The 15,023-nt window shown below is 40.9% G+C and overlaps 1 protein-coding gene across 3 annotated transcripts in view; it reads right to left on the bottom strand.

Annotated features, from left to right (window-relative positions):
* Window positions 1-837: 837 nt before the first annotated feature.
* Window positions 838-15,023, bottom strand: part of LOC135903397 (RNA-binding protein Musashi homolog Rbp6-like) — a 1,054,134-nt gene continuing 1,039,948 nt past the window's right edge. For all 3 annotated transcript variants that reach the window (XM_070534623.1, XM_065433710.1, XM_070534624.1), the window contains one exon: window positions 838-13,290. The gene's annotated coding sequence lies outside the window, so the exon portion shown is untranslated. The remainder of the gene's footprint in view (window positions 13,291-15,023) is intronic.

Here is a 15,023-nt window from a genome sequence, read left to right as displayed (position 1 = left end):
CGCTGCTCTCTGAAACTGAAACTTGGAACGGTCGCTACAAACAAGACTCCAAATAATAGCCTGTCGTGTTCTGAAGCAAATGATGTTTGCTGCTGTGATTACTGGGTCATTAAATAATTATTGCAGCAAAAAAAAGCAAGATCGAACATATTTTTGTCAGTACCCCTTTAACGATTTACCTTCAAACGTTTCCTCTTGTATTCGGCTATTTGCCTATACGATTGTGTTGTTTACCGAGCAAATAATTCCATTAACGATCATACCGTCTTGCAGCATGAGACCTTCGCACTATTACCTACTGGTGTAATATACGGAAAATGTCCTTTGACCGTTCCATACGTAATATCATATCGTGCTCAGGCGAGCGCTCTAATTCCATATTCACATACAGCTTAAATAACACGAGCTTGGAGAGTACCACTACCTATAAATTACTTGGCATGAACCTCACTACCAACCTTTCTTGATTTTCGCATATTGCCACTATCTGCGCTACTGCATCTAAAACACTTGGCTTTCTGAGGCGCAGCTTGCAAGATTACTAAATTCTTCTTGAACCTTCAGTGGGCAAATGGAAGCACTAACCTCATCCTGCAGCTGGCATCGAAGCTCACATTACCTTCGTTTTGAACAGCTGCACCTGTGCAAAATGTATATGTGCACCAGTAGTTTTGCAATAGGTGTACTTGATGCAATTAGTGTTAATATGTTCTGTAAATACTGTAAGTATAGAATGAACTTCTGTCAGTTTACGGCGGCCAACATGCCTGCGCCATTTTTTACTGTTTATCTACCTGTGCCATTGCAAGCAACAAAAAAGAAGAGAACTTGAGGCAGTTATCAGAACCAATAAGTTGGTTTTATTTTTGACAAAACAAACTCATTTCACCAAGGTTGACACGAAGAGGAGCGCATGACACACAAAAAAATATAGAATTGATGGGACATTAAAAGAAAGGAACATGCACACAATTTTTTTAACAAGTAGAGGCTGGCTTCTTTAAACGTCCTGCCTGTCACTCAGATGTACACACACACACATACACACACACACACACAACAATTTTTTTTGCCAAGACGCGTGCACATCAAGAACATTAGCAGTATAACAAACAATTTTTGGTGTCATTTCTTTCCATAAAAGCGTGTGGGCGTCCACACCTTGTAAAATATATGTATATTTATATATATATATATATATATATATATTCTGTCTCAAACCTCTCGTCCCTCTCTCTTTTTTTCTCACACTGGATTGTTATCTCATTTTCCTTACTGTTTGAAAAATTACTGCATCAAGCAAGCAAGTAGGGGGTTTTTCAATCCGTCTTTCTATGGTATTTCTGTCAACCTCCTGCATTTAGTGAATGGAAAACAATAAATGAAACTGAGTAAGAAGAATGGGACCATGGGGCAGACGTTTTGTAAACTGAAGCGGTGCCTTTGGGAATAAGTCTGCACTTCTGGTTACAGTGTTCTTTATTGCCCCTGGATTTTCCGTCTATGTGCGCCACATATACGAGCAGAACATTGCCTTACATTGCATTTTCAGTTTTAAACAAACCATTGTACCCACGGGAGTGTGGGAAAACATATTGTCTACTGTAGTGTTTTGTGTTAGTATTAGGCTCAACGGAACTGTGCCCGTTGAAACGAAATTGCGATCAGTGTGCACGCTCTGCAACGGCCTTGTTGGTCTGCAGTGACATCAAAGGTGTCATTTGCCACCTAGCCATGGCAACGTATATGAAAAAAATGTAGATTTGAATTTCAATTTATGTTCTGAAGCACAGGGCTCGAACTTTTATGCATGGAGAGAGCACAAGTTGAAAAGCAGAGACAAGCCGCTGAACACGGATTTTTTTCAACTTGCGCTCCTTAGTCTTGCTTACTATGAATTATCATTTGGGACAGACTTAGCATAGCAGTTACTGCCACCCGTTAGCAATCAGTACTACCATTGATTTCCTGATTACCTAGCGGGATGGTTAAATTGCTCACTGGCAGACCATCCACTACTTATACAGAACCGCAAGAGTGCGTTATGTTGAATTTTATGATGCCAGGAGCCATTTATTGCACTGATAAAGCTCTGGAATTAGCATGGAAACAGCAAAGGTCTTTCTTTTGACTGTAAAGAACAACCCATCATTCAAACATTAACTACAAAAGGATTTGTTTGCAGTCTTTTCCTTGAAAAGTGCCAACCACCTGAGTGTATAGCATAATATACTCAACCAAGCTTAAGTATAATATGTTATACACTCAAGTGCTTCATTACATACATTGCAATGTATGTAAATGTTCGCGAATGTTGCACTACCTGCATGCCACTCTGCCTCTGAAACGTACCCAAACAAATGACCTTATGGAGAGTTACTGTGGCACAAATGTCTGCAACTGGAGCCCACACTGACCTCCATTTTTCAGAGAAGTAGAAAATGAATCTCGTTGCTTGATACAAGATCTCGTCAAAATACCCCTTTGGTAAGATCGAAGTGATCTCGAGGCCTTTGCGAAAGGAAAAAAGTGCCACACCTTGAGGTGACAAATGAAAATGTAGTTGACTAGAAAGCTCCCTACAGGAAGAAAAACTTCAGTAGTGGACATTAAAGAGAATCATATATTTTCAACACTTTCGCTTAAACGAAATTGTTCTTCTGGGAAAGAAGAAAAAGATGTATGTGTATGTAGCTACAGTTGACGGAAAATCTTTGAGAAAGGATCGGGAAGTACCGTATTTTCCGGTGCATAAGCCGCCTTTTTATTGGTTGTTTTTCTTTGGTACGTGTTAAAGAACGGTGCTACCTTATATACGTTTTTTTTTCCGGAAAAGTCTGCCGTCAAAATTGGACTGGGTGTTATGACCACGCGAAGCGCACTGGGTTGACCTCGTCTGGAAGTTAATTGCTACGGGTTGTGTGCGCGTTACGAAGGTGCCGGGTTCTTCTCACGACCGAGTGTCCGGGGCAGCAACGGAAGCGGCGGCAGGCCGACAGCGAGTCGACGAACTCATCGCATCTGCAGATCGCTTTCAACATACGGCACGCGGCGCTACGCAAACTACGTACGCAGTTGCTACATCCCATTTCCCCCCCGCGCATCCTTCCCGCTTTCCTCCCTAATGCGCAATTCGGCTCACCGTCGGACGCTTTCATTCGCACATACAGCAGTTGGCGCCGAGGATGATGTTATCGCCCTTGGACGACGGCAGAAATGCGCCTCTGGGGTGTTCATATCACTGCTATCGCAATTCGGTAGGAATGGCACCGATACGTTTGTGATGACTCGCGTTCACAAAGTGCAACGTCACTGTATTTTTATATCACTTACTGAACGAACAGGTGCGTCTTATGCACCGGTGCCACTTATATACGCTTATTTTTTCGGAAAAACTGCTTTTTTGAGTGGGGTGTGACTTAATACAAAGGTGCGACTTATAGACCGGAAAATACGGTAAGCCATTTATTCTGGAATGAAAGTAAGACATCATCACACGCTTGAGTTTTCTAACCTGTCTGAACCTATGATTGGCCGACAGTGTAGAACAAGATTTCCACAAGCGAAAGGTAGATTGTTCTGCACACACACATGCATACATTTATACTGCAGTGTGCTTGAATTGTGGCAAGGAGGCTCTGTGGAAACACTTTTTATTGCACTAGTTGGAAGCACCCGACTATTGAGACAGGAGACAATGGAAGAGAGCTTGCTGCAATCACCCAATCATCTCCCGAGTTTGGATGGCCCAATAGCAACTGTTGCCTAATGCACCTTCTTACATAACACCTTGTGATGTGACAGTGTGAACAGACTAATTTTGCACAAATGGCAAACGGTTTTTACAGGAGAGCACTCAAAACGGAACATTAAGGTCTGCCACATTAACATGTTGCTGTCAAATCCTTTATAACATTATGTGCACCTTTTTGACGAAAAAAAGATGCCAATCTGTAGTTGGACTGAAAGTTTATAGAAGGGGTTATATTAAAAATAAAGTGCTGTTTCCGTAGTCGAAGTAGTGGAAACAAGCGCATGTGTTGGAAAGCCATACAAATTGTGACTGGATTTGTTTTCAGCGTTGGTGAGAGCTGTTGCTTCGTTGATGATGCTTTGTCAGGCATCTCAGTGCATGGAGTAAGCAGGCACGGGAAAAAAGAAGCAGTTGAGAGCTATAAGACTTCCTTTTCTCCCTCATACACTCTGCTTGCAAATACAAGTAAATAGATAGGTAGATAGAGAGAGAGCGAGAGAGAGAGAGAGACTTTCACGTGATTACAGTGCATATTCAAGAGCAGGTGTATATGAGTGTCATTTTTTTCAATATATATGTTGTATATATATTATAGTATGTATGTATAGTATGTATAAGTATGTATATAATATGTATATTGCCATAGTTTGAATGCCGCCCTCAAGCTTTACTGGGTGGAAAAAGGAACAAGAAAATTCTTTACATGTTAGTCTTCCTTTCATTCTCCATTATGGAGAGGGTGTAGCCAAAGAGTGGTGGCAGCATTTACAGTGTGTGTATCTTTTGTGTGCAAGAAAATGTCAGAGTGTCAGTATGTTCTACTTGCCTTACACGTGGAAGGAGGCCAGAAATAAGAGGTCTCTTATTAGCCTACACGTTCCCATTGACAGGAATCACACAACAGTGATGATAATCAATATTATTAAAACACACACATACATGGCACATGACAGTCACCAGTTCTAATATATATATATATTTATATATATATATATAGAGAGAGAGAGTTGTTGGTAATTGTAATATATATATAAATATATGTACATGGAGTAATGTTCAGTAACATCATATTGCTTTTAGTGGCCCACAGTGCCTTGCCAGAAGGTGCTGTGCTTGCTCTGCGTAGTGCGGAAAAGTAGTTTGTCAATGCTGTATTTCTTTGCTGTATGTCTTGTTTCTGTATTTCTCACTTGTTCAATATATAGCACAATATAAGGCAGATATTATGGAATTTCTCCAGATGTGGAACACGGATTGTTTTACATACATACACAGCTTTATGTACAGACAGACGTGCAAGAAAAAAGTATACCAACAGCATTCAAATATATCTTTGTCTGTCTCATCTCATCTGATGTTTTTATTAGATTTACTTGTGTGTGTGTGAAGCATGCCGTGGTGCCCTGAGAGGCGTGTTGTGCATGTCGTGTGTTTCACGCATACATAGGAATCGCACAATGACGTGCACAAGGAGGGAAATAGCGTTGGCTCCATACATATTGGACCAACAAAAAAATAAAACCATAACAACACATCGTTGTACAGAAGAGAACAAGGTGGCTTATACATCACATACATTTCCTTATAACATGTGTGTGCTTTGGTAAATAGGCTGCTTTTTTCACCACTATTAGTGATTGGTATATTATATGCGTACACACCATAACATCAAAACATTTTTTAGATTGTGTCCTTGCAGGTGAATACATAGAGAAGAGCGCATCCGACTTTTTTTATCGACATGGTTCTGTTGTGTATTGCTCAGTACGATAGTCACTGTTAGGTTGCAACGACTGCAGCTCTGATTAAGAATTTATTTGAAACTTTATGCTCAAACCAAGCTACAAGAAGTACATAAAATGAAGAATGAAAAATGTCTCTAGAGCGGCTAATGTGTGCAAGTTTTGAATTGCCATTTGCGAGATATTCACTTTTTCAGACCTCAAAGCAAGAACTAAATGACTAGATGTACTGAGCATGAAAAAAAGCGAGACACTTTACAAGTGACAAAGGCTGCGGTAATGAAGGCAACTGGCTGTATTTTTCTTATCTGTAGTTTTGATGAACCTAGCACCGTTCTGCCTAAGGAACTGCTCTGCAGCCTTTTTTCTTTATTTTTTTTAATCAACATTTTATTCATGTGTACCAGGCTTATTAAAGCAATATCTTATAAATAAGTGAGTCCGCATATAGGTAAACCTTCATTAAAAAACCGTATTAGAGAAATACCAATAAATTAAAAATCTGAAGTTATAAGCAAGTTGTGGTAGCTTTGTGTGCTATGTTTCATTTTTCATGTACTGTGAAAAATCTTATTAGACTTCCAGAGGCGCCATCCTATAAATGTATAAGCGTCATATTGCCCAAGTGAAGTTTTCGAGCCAGCACTTACACTACGATGGTTGTGCAGTGCATAGACACACAAAGTAACTGCACGTCGGAAAAAATTCACCTGGTGAATGTTGATAACCGACTGCACATCTGTCAACAGCAGTAACTAAACACATTTTGTGACCTTCAAACATGAATTAAACAGCAAGACGCACCTGAAAAAAAAACAAAAAGGAACAGCATGTTGAAGTGATGTAGCCTATCACACACCATTTGCCCTCTTTAGTGTTGGATTTTCCAGGAATACACAACTTGTGCACAAGCGTTTGCCTTGCAAGCTGTAACAGCTGCGAAAGGGGTAATGGGCGCACCGGTGAGAGCAGTAAGAATGCATGTGCTCTAGCATTGCCGAAGCACCAATAGCCGTGTAGTAATTGATGCTGTAATGCTTCACACATGACACATAAAGAAAAAAATGTAAAATAACAAAATGCAGTTGGTCTTTAAGTGAGAACAACATTGCAGGCACAAAAATGGTGAACTGCAAAGCGCACGTTTTGAAAATCGAGTTTTATGTTCAGTGCTTTTTAACAGCATGCCAACTGTGTTCATTAGGGAAGACCAAAGGAGAGGCGCGACGCATGGCGAAAACACCTACAAACGCGTCATTCGGCGATGAAACTGAGGTGTGGGCAGCCTTGAGGGCGCTGGTTTGCATGTCTTCGTCCCAACCCCAGAAGTCAGCGATACAAAAATATCGTTGTGTGCATGTTCTCTCTCTCTCTCTTGTTTTTTGACGTTTGTTTATTTCTTCCCGCGCCAGGCTTGCGCGATATTGTTGAAAACTTTGAATGCTTAAGGATATTGTACATACGTTGAACTGCTACTCAACATAACTGAGCCATTCATCAATCAAGAGTTTCTCTACATCAAGCACGGCGATGAAAATAATAATTGAACCGATTTAGGCAAAGGACACAGTAATGTATTTGTATCACCTCTAGTTATATTGTCTGCCTACATGCGGGGAAGCTAATGTACAGGTAAAAGGAAAGTCTGTTCGCAAGTTCTAGCTAAGACTGACACCACAGGGTATTTGTGAAAATGCCTAAGGCAGCAAGAAAAGTGTGGCTTTATGCTGACTAATATATATATACATTACCGTCAGCAGCCTACATCAAATGAAATGAAGAGAGCCAGAAATGATAAAGTACACGGAACCTGCTAAGCTAATAGTGTCTGCATAGAGTGCATATACTTGTAGGCAGAGGTCACTTGGAGCAACTGCAGCCTTTCTCATTTGTCTTAAACTCATTAAAGACACTGTGGTTGCGGAGTAAGAACTGTCTTTTCTTACTTGTTCTCTGCAACATGAGGGCACTTTTTGCCTCATGGAATGCACCAGCCAGCATCAGTAGCTTTTCACGAACGTGGTTCTGCTGCAACTGAGAATTTTCCTGATCAGTTGCAACAATGAGTTATACATTTTGTATCAGAGCAGTACGAGTTGCGCAGTAACTGACAAGGAACTTAAGGAAGCCACAGATAACTAAATGAAAAAATGATTGTTTAGAACGAAAGCGTGTAAACAAGAGGTAATACCAAATAAATGCTGACGAGTACGGAAGCGAAATCAAGAGAACAATAAAGCTATAAAGCTGTTACTATGACTACAGTCAACGAAAGCCACAAGCTTAAGCTTGCAAGATCAATTGGCAAATATCTGTGAATGTGATTTTGACGAGATTTACGATTTGTGTAAAGTCAACAAGAGATACTCCCACGTACCCATTGCTGCCATATGCTTTGCATGGTACTTGTTTCATTTTAGCAACAGACATAGCTGGATGTATACTTTTTCGGCCAAGATATATGTGAAAAGGCTGTTTCCTTGTACATATCTGTCGCATGAACTATATTTGAACGACGCTAGAATTAACTGATGCTAGAAATGGTGCTGTAATGAACTTAATAATGATAATAAATTCAATTTTTAACACTTACGGGACATGGAATCAACACAAAAATCATATTGCATGGTGAACGACATCCATTTTGTTGTTTTGTGAGATGTCATACATTTTCTCTACCTTTAGATATGAAGTACCAAAAGCAATGCATAAAACCAACATTTTTTATATATGATAAGTAGTGAGCACATTACATTTTAAAGGGCTAGTGCAGCATAAATCAAGGTCTGTGATTATAGCTCTTGACAGCATCACCGCTGATAACAAGCCTGAAGTTCAAGGAAACATAACAAAATTACAGATAGAGCATAGGTGAGCGTTGAATACTATTAGTTAAAATAATTTGTGCGGTGTGCATATAGTAAACATGCACGGTGGCATAATCTATGAAACATAACAAAAGGAATACATGGCTTGTACAAGGACAATGCTGTGAAATGCATTTCTTTCACAAATAATGCCAACTGTTCAAATGAAAAGAAGTGAACAGCGAGATGGCTGCTGAGTTACAAAATATTGTTACAATATTAATGACTAGCATACAAGGCTCAGCTTATCGGTAGTTTGTCCCCTGCTAGGAGGTATATTGCTCTGTCGAAGGATAAAACGAATAGAAGCAAAGTTGACGCCAGCTTGATTATTTACTCGCATTCATAAACCTATATATCTTCTACGTATTGGAAGACGTGTGTTTTTTCATAGCGTACATGTGTGCTGCACACTACAGTACCAGTACATGTTTGTGTGTTACCAGGAATAGTCCACTCAAAGCTCACTGATTAAACGCTGGAGTGTAAAATAAATAAAATAAAATTGCATGCGCTGTTGTTTATGTAATAAGTAATGTCAAGAACTGCTTCACAAGTGCCAAATGAAGCCTTCTGTTATTGCCAAAGTGTATTGTTTGCCATGCACCAGCATATGCAAGTAAACGTAACCTTTTACCATATTTCAGGTAAACATCGCTATTAAAGTATAATGTATAATGGGAGCGTCCTTAGGAGAAAAACAAACAAATAATAGCATGTTGTTCTTTCATTAAGAAGCAGTTCTTGTGAACAATAATGTGTGCAGTTCGTTTTTGGGTGCGCCATTGATTCAAAGTTTGCCAAGAAACTGCTTGTTAAGAATACCAAAGAGACTTCAAGCAAAATGCTCATTAGCATGTGTTAGTTTATCCTACACAGAGTGGTGTTTTTTTTGTTCTCAATCCCACCTTAGTTAAATAAAGACAATTCGAAATCCTAATTGTAAGTTCTGCCCACATCGCTAATTATTCGTTGTTATGCCACTTCATGATAGCTTTAATTATTTATCATGGATCTCCAATATCAGGCAGTCGTCGATACAGGAACAAGGCTGCTTTGTGGTAAATAAGCAATGCTAGTCCTACAAGTGCTAATACATATTTATGTCTTAAAGGCAGATATTTATGTATATCTTATCACGTGACAGCATAGCTTACTAACAAGATTAAGATGACAACGTGAGACCCGGCAGATTCTGACGCCATTTTAACAGCCATAGAAATGGCTAACCTTTTCACAATAGATATAAAAACAAGTAAAAAAAGACTGAAGCTAATAGATATGGTGACAGTGCACCATCTGTACAACTTGACTAATGTGTGAGTTAAAAAATAATATTCATGAGGTTTAACATGTGTATATGCACCCCCAAATGCGTCGAGCCTGCCGCGAGCCACAGGAGACGACAGCAGCTGCGTGGTGCAAGATTCATGCTTTTGCCAACAACAGAGTGAGGAGAAGAAGGGTTATGGTGTCATACTTTGATTAGCACTGCTGGAAGGGGGCAGAAAACTCACAAGAGTGAAGCATTCTACTAGCCATCCCTACTGTTTTCTGTATGTCGTTGAATATTTCAGGGGCTAAGCCTACCCTTAGGCAGGCTTGTCTTTAGGTTCCTCTAAAGCATCACTACTGCAAGAGTAAAAGTGGGAACAAAGTCACAAACAGGAAGCACCTGGGCCCACAAATAAACTACATACAACACTTTCATGTGAGTAAAAAGTTACTTGAGATAAATAAAATACAAAACCATATGCATGCGAGCCTCTAGCATCAACAAAGGTTCCCTTAACGGACGTAGAGGTCTGGTTATGGGAGTCACATGTGCATGATGACAAGTGTTTTGTATTGCTCTTCTTTGTTTTCTTTTTCATTGTGTACAAAGTACAAGTTAACGCGGTGTTTAGTTGTCGACAGTAATAGTCCTTTCATGCCACTCACAACAACCCATATGCACAATATTTTGCAAGCATGTTTTCACGGAAGCTTTGTGTGTATTTGGCTTCTTGCTGTTGGAATAAATCAATTATAGTTAAAATGGTAATCAGTAGAAGGTGGTAGCATGCACTTAAGGAATTATTCCAAAGCATCATAATTCATCTAACTGGCCAGGACAGCTGAATGAAGTAAAAAAAAAGGCGAGCGCATTCAATAAACAAGCATTGAAGCTATGTGCTACCTAAATATATACAAGTATGTAAACCTGTGTCTAACAACTACGCTTTACATACTCCAAAATATATGACGCTTGTTTTAAATATTCCCTGATATTTATAAAACTGACCTGTCTCAGACATGCATTGTTTCCTCTTTACCTTGAAGCATCTGTCAAAAATGACCCAGTGGTCTTGCCTACGATAACTCTCTTAGCATTGTACTCTGATTATTATAATGACAGCAAGAAGTAAAATTGCCATACGCAAATTGATAGCATAACGAAATCTCTTCTGATAATTCAACTAAAAATACACAAGCCCTTTGAAACAGAAGGATGTTTTGACATAGGCCATGGTTATCCAAGCAACTTACTAAACATAATGTTGTTTTGGCATGTGACATTCATTCTATAGCAAATTAACTTATGGTAAGAGGACCTTCGTTAGGTGCTTCTTTCAATTAGGTCCAAGCTGCTGCTCAGAATATCCCAAAGAAATAAAAGCCAGAATAAATAACAATAAATGTAGATATCACAATCTACTCATGTTACAGAACCTCTGCATAATGACAGCAATTGTATTATTGCATTACACAACGGTTATGCTGCTAAAAATGAAAGAAACTGCAATTAGACTTCATGCGAAAGTCTCAGCATTCAAAACCGCATAAAAATTTCAGCCGTAAGTATATCAAACCGATCAGTGTTACACAGGAAAGCAAGCCAAGGTAAGCATAAAAAGAGAGCGCCACTGTAGCGTCATTTCCATGTTATCAGTCGGACAAAAGGAAGGAGACATGCTGAATGATAAAAATAAAACTTGGTATAGCGAGCTATATGACAGTACCAACTGTTATGCTAGCTTATATTTTCTGCCTGCGCAGTTATTTCGCTGGCATATTTCAGTGCTAAAAGAAGAAATTAAAATTTAAAAGAAGTGAAGAAAGCATTTACCTTTATACATGATCATTCATGACATTCACACATTCGAATAAGCATGTGGATCGCACATACTTGAAATACGTTAAATAAAGAAATAACACTGCAACGAAATGTGGCGCTTTGCTTTCATGAGCGCAGCACAGCATCACTTTTAAGACGCACAACAATGGTATAGGACATACATTCATACACACACATATACTCACAAGAACATGACAGGGCTTCCAAGGAAGGGCTGTGCACAGCACTATGATTTTGCTTTTTTCCCCTTGTTTTATGCCATACAAAACAAGTAGGCCTATTGTTCAAGAGAAATCTCAAGACGGAAATATGTGGGGAGTGAAGTAGGGGCTAGTGAGGGCTAATCACTGTGTGAGATAGGATGGGCAGAGAGAGATTACACACATTGAGAGCAATAAAGCATGCCTCTATGAATCACCACAAATAGAGTGAAGGTCACTGAGCATATTCAAAGAAACACGTGAATAGCCACAGCATTACCAACACAGCACGTAATTTCTTTGTCTCTCATGTCCATCTGCTTTAGTGGCACGATCCACTTACAAGGACTGTTGGCCATTCATACTCGGCCAAATGAAACATTAAACACCAAAGCAGGCTGCGTGAGACTGTTGTTATACTTGCACGGAGGACAAGCAACCTGTTAAATGACCAACAAGCACATCAATCTTCTTGACTAACTCAACCACAATCAGTCGCACAGATTTCCATGTGCCTACAGTTCATCAATACAAATTTGTCTGGCAGAGCCATTTCAGAAATTTTTTTATGTTGCTTTCATGGCTGCAAAGAGATTGTTTCATTATGCATCGTTATGATGGCTCATGTCAGATGCCACTTTGCGAAGTACTTTATGCTGAACAGAAGGGCGGTCGATGGTAAGGGGCATGACTCAAGGGATAGGCAAGAGAAAATGTGAGGTAACAAAATACCTTATTGCTCAATATTTCCCACCAGTGTCTGTGACAGCAGGATTCTGAAGTAGACCTGTTTGTATGTGTGAAGACTCAGAAGCAATGGGCAAAAGTACGCGCTGAATGTCATGACGACTAAACCTACTGGAAGAAGTAGAACCTATAGTAAGGTCGCCTCCAGCAAACAATGTGTAAAAGGTGCTTTGTGTTGTGCACTTGATAAAAAAGGGCAATGCATTGAACTAGAAAAAAATAATTGGTTAGAAAAAAGCGACCATCACTCTCTTATCCTTCTTCATTCGTATGGGTCGCTATAGAGTTAGCAGAAATTCAACAGCCTGTTTGCATGCTCAGTGTTCTTGCAGCGTTTCAGAGCAGAAAATGATATTGCAGTGTTTCAGGCGAAATGTAACTTCAGACATGATGTGCTTTGCCAGGATGACAAAAACATCAAAAGAACTGATGGAGAGATGACAATCTGAGTGGCCTGCTTTGTATGAGAAGTGATGCATCAAAAAAGAGTCTGCGATTCAGGACAGCCGTTCGTGTGCATGAATGGGAAAGAAGTCGTTGTCATACAAAGAGCACTCTAGCAACAGTCGATAATGAGACCTTCTCTCTCCTTTAACATGGGAAGAAGCAAACAAAACAACCAGGCCTCTTGTCATATGATAGGAGGAGGCGAATCCGCAGGCGGGCCGCCACTGATGAAGCCAGGAAACAGTGAAAGCGTGTGGTGTGTGTGTGTGCAGGTCAGCAGCCTTCTCTCCAGACTGCACACACACGAGCGGGGGCTTTTTGCAAACAGGAACAGGAAGCCAAGGAGCTGAAAGCTTTCTTTCTCTTCTGACCGCAGTTCACTCGAAGGTTCCTTGGCCAGGACCAACAACTTTGTCTGCAAACAGGGTTGAGGAAAAACAAATGCAGCAAAAGTAGCAGTTCCAATCGGGAAAGTGATTCAGGCTAACCATTTGTAGGTCAATTGCTAGAAGTTGCACTACCCAACCAGTGTGTCTGCAAGAACAGAGACAATGCACCTCTATACAGAGCTGCTCCCAGTAAATATATGGACATTGACTGCAGAGAGAACATACATCGTGGTTACTGTAGGATGTTCATGCAGCTCTAAAGATACAGACAATATACATCCAAAGAAAACAGCTTTGTATTACCATTATAAATCCAAAGTAGACACATACAGTTTCGGTAAAAAACTGTACCGTCACCTCCCAGGAAGCACAAGTTGGCTACTAGCTAGCTTGATACAGGTTGAGCAGGCTAGAAGTAGCTAGTGCTGTGTCAAGCTATAGTTTAGACACCTTGAAAATTACTAGCACTTCACGTTGCCAAGCCATACAGTTCTTGTCGGTGCGAAGACAATTAGAAAAATGTCCAAATTTTGAAGGCATTGCCAGGGAGGCTCCGTGGCCGCCTCAACGAATTGGAGGGGGTGGGGGAGGGGCGCTTGCCAAAACATTGAGTGAAGCTTAGAAGAACTTCTTGCTGGGATAGTTGGTGCATTGCTTTGAGGAAACAAGTTGCGCATTTAAAAAAGAAAACCAAAGGAAAAGGCGACGGAGACGGAAAGAGCGCAAGAAGGGGGGTGGGGGACATGAACAATTTTGTAAGCGCGGAAGTTGCCGACATGCTTCGAAAAAAGTGAGGGGATAGTTGCGCTGATAGGGCATCGAAACCCCTTCTAGTGCAACCAGCACCTGTAGATGCTCCCCAAGTGGAGGATGCGAAAACCAATTCTTCATGAATTTCCTACGCACGTGTTGAAGCGCGCTCGTCCACCGGTTCAAGTCTGGCGCAAAATTGGCATGCTGCGATTGCATGTAAATAAAGAGCAAGTAAAAATAAAATATATGCTGTTCACGAAATGTAGCTGAGCGTTAAATCTGTTTTAAAGTGAAAATATGTAAGCATGGGAAAAGATTAGAGAGCATTATTCAAGCGCAGCGCCGCTAGCGCAGGTGGTGTCACATGCAACGGCGTCGCTTGACGCTATTTTTTCGATTTTGAAACTTTCAGCAGCCGTTTGTGCAGCGCTGGCTGGGTTTTAACGCGATAGCGTTAAGGAGCTGGTGTCGCAGAAAAGCCGGTGTCGTCGGTGTCGGCGTCGGTGTCGGCGTCCGCGGCGTTGACCGTGACCGATAAATCACGGCAGGCACTTCATAAATAAAAAGCAACTTCCAAGATGTGCTGGGTGGGAATCGAACCAGGGTCGCCGCAGTGTGAGACGGAGACGCTACCACTCAGCCACGAGTTCGATGCTTCCAAGCGGTACAAACGCGCCTCTAGTGAATGCGGTGTTGCCTTCGAAACGAGCCGTGGAAAGTTATACTGCGGTGTATATCGGTAATTATGAACATGTAACTTACAGAAGTCGCAATTACACGAGTAGCGAAGTGCGTTTCCGCTGCATTTCTTCTGCGCTTTCCGCACACGCAGAGCCATCTTGCGGCAAACACAGAAGACCCCCTCCTCTCCATGTACGGCGCTGCCCCGACAGATGGCACGCCACGCGCGCATTGGAGCTGCGAGGACCGGTGCGAGGCGGTTCGCGGCCCCGACTCCCTCTCCCCTGACAACGCTTCGCCTTGCTCCCTCTGCAGAATCAAGCGT

Source organism: Dermacentor albipictus, chromosome 2, assembly GCF_038994185.2.
Source record: "Dermacentor albipictus isolate Rhodes 1998 colony chromosome 2, USDA_Dalb.pri_finalv2, whole genome shotgun sequence".
Lineage (NCBI taxonomy): Eukaryota > Metazoa > Arthropoda > Arachnida > Ixodida > Ixodidae > Dermacentor > Dermacentor albipictus.
The sequence above is the reverse complement of the archived record's forward strand: the minus strand, read 5'-3'. Positions and strand labels throughout refer to the sequence as shown.